The 7,352-nt window shown below is 41.0% G+C and overlaps 1 pseudogene; it reads left to right on the top strand.

Moving 5' to 3' along the window:
* The first annotated feature begins 5,845 nt into the window (after positions 1-5,845).
* LOC118524220 (plasmolipin pseudogene) lies at positions 5,846-6,592 on the top strand (annotated as a pseudogene).
* Positions 6,593-7,352: the final 760 nt, after the last annotated feature.

Raw genomic sequence — 7,352 nt, 5'->3', positions numbered from 1 at the left:
TCTCTCCTTTTTTTTTTTCAAATTTCTATTCTTTCTTTATTCAACATTTCTTATCTTATCAATTCCTTTTATAAAATCTTTTATAATTTTCATCTTTACAGTCATATTCCATCCCTTCATCGTATTTACCCTTATTTTTGTACATACATAAGTTTTTCTTTCTTTAAAATTTTGGGAGGCAGTTTCTTCTAACACACCAAAATATGCCCAAAATCTAATGTGTGGCACTGATCTATGCACCAGCCTGATCATATTTAATCATATTCTGTTTTTTTGTTTGTTTGTTTGTTTTTATCTTTTTCTTTTCTTTTTTTTTTCTTTTTTCTTTCTTTCCCATTCTTTTCCCCCAGTTTCAGGTCTCTTCTGATTTGTTTAGTGTATATTTCTCTGGGGTCATTGTTACCCTGTTAGCATTTTGTTCTTTCATTCATCTATTCTCCTCTGGAGAAAATGACAAGATGGAAAAAATCAACTCAAAAAAAAGAACAAGGGGCAGTACCGACTGCCAGGGACCTAATCAATACGGACATTAGTAAGATGTTGGAATTAGAGTTCAGAATGATGATTATAAAGATACTAGCTGGGCTTGAAAAAAGCATAGAAGATATTGGAGAAACCCTTTCTGGAGAAATAAAAGAACTAAAATCTAACCAAGTCGAAATCAAAAAGGCTATTAATGAAGTGCAATCAAAAATGGAGGCTCTAACTGCTAGGATAAATGAAGCAGAAGAGAGAATTAGTGATATAGAAGACCAAATGATGGAGAATAAAGAAGCTGAGAAAAAGAGATAAACAACTACTGGATCACGAGGGCAGAATTCGAGAGATAAGTGATACCATAAGACGAAACAATATTAGAATAATTGGGATCCCAGAAGAAGAACAAGAAGAAGAAGAAGAAGAGAGAGGGGCAGAAGGTATAATGGAGCAAATTATAGCAGAGAACGTCCCTAATCTGGGGAAGGAAACAGGCATCAAAATCCAGGAGGCACAGAGAACCGCCCCCAAAATCAATAAAAATAGGTCAATGCCCCGACATCTAATAGTAAAACTTACAGGTCTCAGAGACAAAGATAAAATCCTGAAAGCAGCTTGGGACAAGAGGTCTGTAACCTACAATGGTAGAAACATTAGACTGGCAACAAACCTATCCACAGAGACCTGGCAGGCCAGAAAGGACTGGCAGGATATATTCAGAGCACTAAACGAGAAAAATATGCAGCCAAGAATACTATATCCAGCTAGGCTGTCATTGAAAATAGAAGGAGAGATAAAAAGCTTCCAGGACAAACAAAAACTAAAGGAATTTGCAAACACGAAACCAGCCCTACAAGAAATATTGACAGGGGTCCTCTAAGCAAAGAGAGAGCCTAAAAGTAACATAGACCAGAAAGGAACAGAGACAATATACAGTAACAGTCACCTTACAGGCAATACAATGGCACTAAATTCCTATCTTTCAATAGTTACCCTGAATGTAAATGGGCTAAATGCCCCAATCAAAAGACACAGGGTATCAGATTGGATAAAAAAACAAGACCCATCGATATGCTGTCTGCAAGAGACTCATTTTAGACGCAAAGACACCTCCAGATTGAAAGTGAGGGGGTGGAAAACCATTTACCATGCTAATGGACACCAAAAGAAAGCTGGGGTGGCAATCCTTATATCAGACAAATTAGATTTTAAACCAAAGACTGTATAAGAGATGAGGAAGGACACTATATCATACTTAAAGGGTCTATCCAACAAGAAGATCTAACAATTGTAAATATCTATGCCCCTAACATGGGAGCAGCCAATTATATAAGCCAATTAATAACAAAAGCAAAGAAACACATGGACAACAATACAATAATAGTGGGGGACTTTAACACCCTCCTCACTGAAATGGACAGATCATCTAAGCAAAAGATCAACAAGGAAATAAAGACTTTAAATGACACACTGGACCAAATGGACTTCACAGATATATTCAGAACATTCCATCCCAAAGCAACAGAATACACATTCTTCTCTAGTGCCCATGGAACATTCTCCAGAATCGATCACATCCTAGGTCATAAATCAGGTCTCAACTGGTACCAAAGATTGGGATCATTCCCTGTATATTTTCTGACTACAATGCTTTGAAATTAGATCTCAGTCACAAGAGAAAAGTCGGAAAGAACTCAAATACATGGAGGCTAAAGAGCATCCTACTAAAGAATGAATGGGTCAACCAGGAAATTAAAGAAGAATTTAAAAAATTCATGGAAACAAATGAAAGTGAAAACACAACTATTCAAAATCTTAGGGATGCAGCAAGAGGATGCAGCAGTCCTAAGCGGAAAGTATATAGCAATACAAGCCTTTCTCAAGAAACAAGAAAGGTCTCAAGTACACAACCTAACCCTACACCTAAAGGAGCTGGAGAGAGAACAGCAAATAAAGCCTAAATCCAGCAGGAGAAAAGAAATAATAAAGATCAGAGCAGAAATCAATGAAATAGAAACCAAAAGAACCATAGAACAGATCAACGGAACTAGGAGCTGATTCTTTGAAAGAATTAACAAGATTGATAAACCCCTGGCCAGACTTATCAAAAAGAAAAGAGAAAGGACCCAAATAAATAAAATCATGAATGAAAGAGGAGAGATTACAGCCAACACCAAAGAAATACAAACAATTATAAGAACATATTATGAGCAACTATATGCCAGCAAATTAGATAATCTGGAAGAAATGGATGCATTCCTAGAGATGTATCAACTACCAAAACTGAACCAGGAAGAAATAAAAAACCTGAACAGACCCATAACCACTAAGGAAATTGAAGCAGTAATCAAAAATATCCCAACAAACAAGAGCCCAGGGCCAGGTGGCTTCCCAGGGGAATTCTACCAAACATTTAAAGAAGAATTAATACCTATTCTTCTGAAACTGTTCCAAAAAATAGAAATGGAAGGAAAACTCCCAAACTCGTTTTATGAGGCTACCATTACCTTGATCCCAAAACCCGACTAAGACCCCATCAAAAAGGAGAATTACAGACCAATATCCCTGATGAACATGGATGCAAAAATTCTCACCAAAATACTAGCCAATAGTATCCAACAGTACATTAAAAGGATTATTCACCACGACTAAGTGGGATTTATCCCTGGGCTGCAAGGTTGGTTCAACATCTGCAAATCAATCAATGTGATACAATACATTGATAAAAGAAAGAACAAGAACCATATGATCCTCTCCACAGATGCAGAAAAAGCATTTGACAAAGTACAGCATCCTTTCTTGATCAAAACTCTTCAGAGTATAGGGATAGAGGGTACATACCTCAATATCATAAAAGCCATCTATGAAAAACGCAAAGCAAATATCATTCTCAATGGGGAAAAACTGAGAGCTTTCCCTCTAAGGTCAGGAACGCGGCAGGGATGTCCACTATCACCACTGCTATTCAACATAGTATTAGAAGTCCTAACCACAGCAATCAGACAACAAAAAGAAATAAAAGGCATCCAAATTGGCAAAGAAGAAGTCAAACTCTCACTCTTTGCAGATGAAATGATACTTTATATGGAAAACCCAAAAGACTCCACCCCAAAACTGCTAGAACTCATACAGGAATTCAGTAAAGTGGCAGGATATAAAATCAATGCACAGAAATCAGTGGCATTCCTATACACCAACAACAAGACAGAAGAAAGAGAAATTAAAGAGTCGATCCCGTTTACAATTGCACCCAAAACCATAAGATACCTAGGAATCAATCTAACCAAAGAGGCAAAGAATCTGTACTTAGAAAACTATAAAATACTCATGAAAGAAATTGAGGAAGACAGAAAGAAATGGAAAAACGTTCCATGCTCATGGATTGGAAGAACAAATATTGTGAAGATGTCAATGCTACCTAGAGCAATCTACACATTTAATGCAATCCCTATCAAAATACCATCAAATATTTTCAAGGAAATGAAACAAATAATCCTAAATTTTGTATGGAGCCAGAAAAGACCCCGAATAGCCAGAAGAAGGTTGAAAAAGAAAAGCTAAGCTGGTGGCATCACAATTCCGGACTTCAAGCTCTATTAACTAGCTGTCATCATCAAGACAGTATGGTACTGGCACAAAAACAGACACATAGATCAATGGAACAGAATAGAGAGCCCAGAAATGGACCCTCAACTCTATGGTCAACTAATCTTCGACAAAGCAGTAAAGAATGTCCATTGGAAAAAAGACAGTCTCTTCAACAAATGGTGTTGGGAAAATTGGATAGCCACATGCAGAAGAATGAAACTGGACCATTTCCTTACACTGCACACAAAAATAAATTCAAAATGATTGAAAGACCTAAATGTGAGACAGGAGTCCATCAAAATCCTAAAGGAGAATACAGGCAGCAACCTCTTCGACCTCAGCCGCAGCAACTTCTTCCTGGAAACATCGCCAAAGGCAAGGGAAGCAAGGGCAAAAATGAACTATTGGGACTTCATCAAGATAAAAAGCTTTTGCACAGCAAAAGAAACAGTCAACAAAACCAAAAGACAACCGACAGAATGGGAGAAGATATTTGCAAATGACATATCAGATAAAGGGCTAGTATCCAAAATCTATAAAGAACTTATCAAACTCAACACCCAAAGAACAAATGATCCAATCAAGAAATGGGCAGAAGACATGAACAGATATTTTTCCAAAGAAGACATCCAAATGGCCAATAGATACATGAAAAAGTGCTCCACATCGCTTGGCATCAGGGAAATCCAAATCAAAACCTCAATCAGATACCACCACACCAGTCAGAATGGCTAAAATTAACAAGTCAGGAAACGACAGATGTTGGTGGGGATACGGAGAAAGGGGAACCTTCCTACACGGTTGGTGGGCATGCAAGCTGATGCAGCCACTCTGGAAAATAATACGAAGGTTCCCCAAAAAGTTGAAAATAGAGCTACCATACAATTCAGCAATTGCACTACTGTGTATTTACCCCAAAGATACAAATATAGTGATCCGAAGGGGTACGTGCACCCCAATGTTTATAGCAGCAATGTCCACAATAGCCAAATTATGGAAAGAGCCAAGATGTCCATCAACAGATGAATGGATAAAGAAGATGTGGTATATATATACAATGGAATATTATGCAGCCATCAAAAACAAAACGAAATCTTGCCATTTGCAACGACATGGATGGAACTAGAGGGTATTATGCTACGTGAAATAAGTCTATCAGAGAAAAACATGTATCATATGACCTCACTGATATGAGGAATTCTTAATCTCAGGAAACAAACTGAGGGTTGCTGGAGTGGTGGGGGGTGGGAGGGATGGGGTGGCTGGGTGATGGACATTGGGGAGGGTATGTGTTATGGTGAGTGCTGTGAATTGTGTAAGACTTGAATCACAGATCTGTACCTCTGAAACAAATAATATATTATATGTTAAAAAAAAAAAAAGAAGAAGGAGATAGCAGGAAGGGAAAAATGAAGGGGGGTAAATCGGAGGGGGAGACGAACCATGAGAGACTACGGACTCTGAGAAACAAACTGAGGGTTCTAGAGGGGAGGGGGGTGGGAGGATGGGTTAGCCTGGTGATGGGTATTGAGGAGGGCACGTTCTGCATGGAGCACTGGGTGTTACGCACAAACAGTGAATCATGGAACACTACATCAAATAAATAAATAAATAAATAAATAAATAAATAAATAAATAAATAAATAAATAAATAAAAGGGGGAAAAAAGTTAAGCAGCAGAAAAAAAAAACACTTTGTTGCTACAAAATGTTAACCATCATCTGAACTTTCAGCAAGTTATAACCACTGATCACAGATCACCATAACAAATATAATAGTAATGAAACAGTTTGGCTGTTTCACTGTGCAAGGAGGCCTAGTGGGAGCCAGAGCCCCCCAGGGAGGAGCTGTGCAGCAACTGGCACCCACCAGGGGAGGGGCAGTGGCAGCGGCTGGAGCCAGGACAGGAGGTGAGTGGAGCCCCAAGGCTGAGTTCGCAATGAAAATGAGCACACAGAGCAGCTGCCCCTGGCAGGGGGCGGGCGCCTCCGTCTCCCCGCTGCGCCCGGACCTGGGCTTCCTCTGCTCCAGCCTCCGTGGACCTGCACTGCTGCAGCAGGTGCTGGGGCGGCTGGTGTGGGCCCTGACTGCCCAGCCGTAGCACCTGTACCTGGCCTGTGGCCGGGTCATGTTCATTGCTGTCTTCCTGTGGCTGGTGACAATTGTCTTCTACATCCTCTGCCTGTTTCAGCTGCATGTGAGGTTGTATATGGTGCCCCGGCCCCTGGTGTTAAAGACATTTAACGTGGGCACCACCATTCTTGACATTACGGCCTTCAACACCTGCTCTGCTGTCCTTGAGCTGAGGGTCCTGAAGGGCACCCTGCTGAATAACCATTGTACAGTTCCCTCTTTCTTCGCATGTTTAGTGATGATTGCCCATGGAGTGAGTGCTTTCTTCAGCTTCCAGGCCTGGCAGGGCGTGGGCAGAAATGCAGCCACCAGTCACATGGCTGGTGGCTACACCCAGACCACCTGTGCCATAGCCAGGTCCCATTGTGGGCCGGCCCACAAGCCAGGGGCCTGAGACCTTGGTAGAGTCGGCCTGGAAGGGACTAAACTTGCTCTGCTCTGCTCCTCAGACTCCTGCTCACCCAGCACTCCTAAGGCACCAGGATCCCTCCTCTGGTTTGGCACAAGTCTGTGTGCACAGGGGCTGGAAAGGGGCCAATGGCTGACAGCACCTGCCTCTCCCCCACATTTAGTGGAAGGTGAGGGGGTACACAGGGCTCTCAGTGTCTCTGCTTTGTCTTTAGTAGACAAAGGCTGGGGCCCAGACTTCTCACCAACACTAAATACACTAACAAGGACTCTAGACCTGCAGCCCCTGACCCACCACAGAAAAAGCCTAACAAACCACGTGTGTTTATCTTAGTCTTTGTGTCCGAACTGCAGAGCATGCTCTTGGATCCTGTCTGATTCCCTAAAACACAATTCTGATTTGACCCTCCCCCAAGCCAACAGGCTGCTTCTAGGGAGACATTTGTGGAAAGAAGGTTATGAAGCACGATCTTCTTTTCCTGCATTTCAAACATACCAGTTATTTAAAGCAATGGGTTTTAAGCAATTTCTCAGTGATGAAAAATCTGGCCAAGTTTCCCTCCCTCATCCAAGCCCTTGTTTATAATAATCCCTTTGGAAAAAGCTAACAAAGCTGACTGCTTCCCTGACATGAAGGAGGGAGGGAGTCAAGACTTTGCCTGGTAAGTTGTCCCATGCTTGGTGGTGACTCTGTTCTCTTCGGTTTTTTTTTACAAAAATAAAGATGGAAGAACTTATTTGGAAAA

Source organism: Halichoerus grypus, chromosome 12 (assembly GCF_964656455.1).
Source record: "Halichoerus grypus chromosome 12, mHalGry1.hap1.1, whole genome shotgun sequence".
Lineage (NCBI taxonomy): Eukaryota > Metazoa > Chordata > Mammalia > Carnivora > Phocidae > Halichoerus > Halichoerus grypus.
The sequence above is the reverse complement of the archived record's forward strand: the minus strand, read 5'-3'. Positions and strand labels throughout refer to the sequence as shown.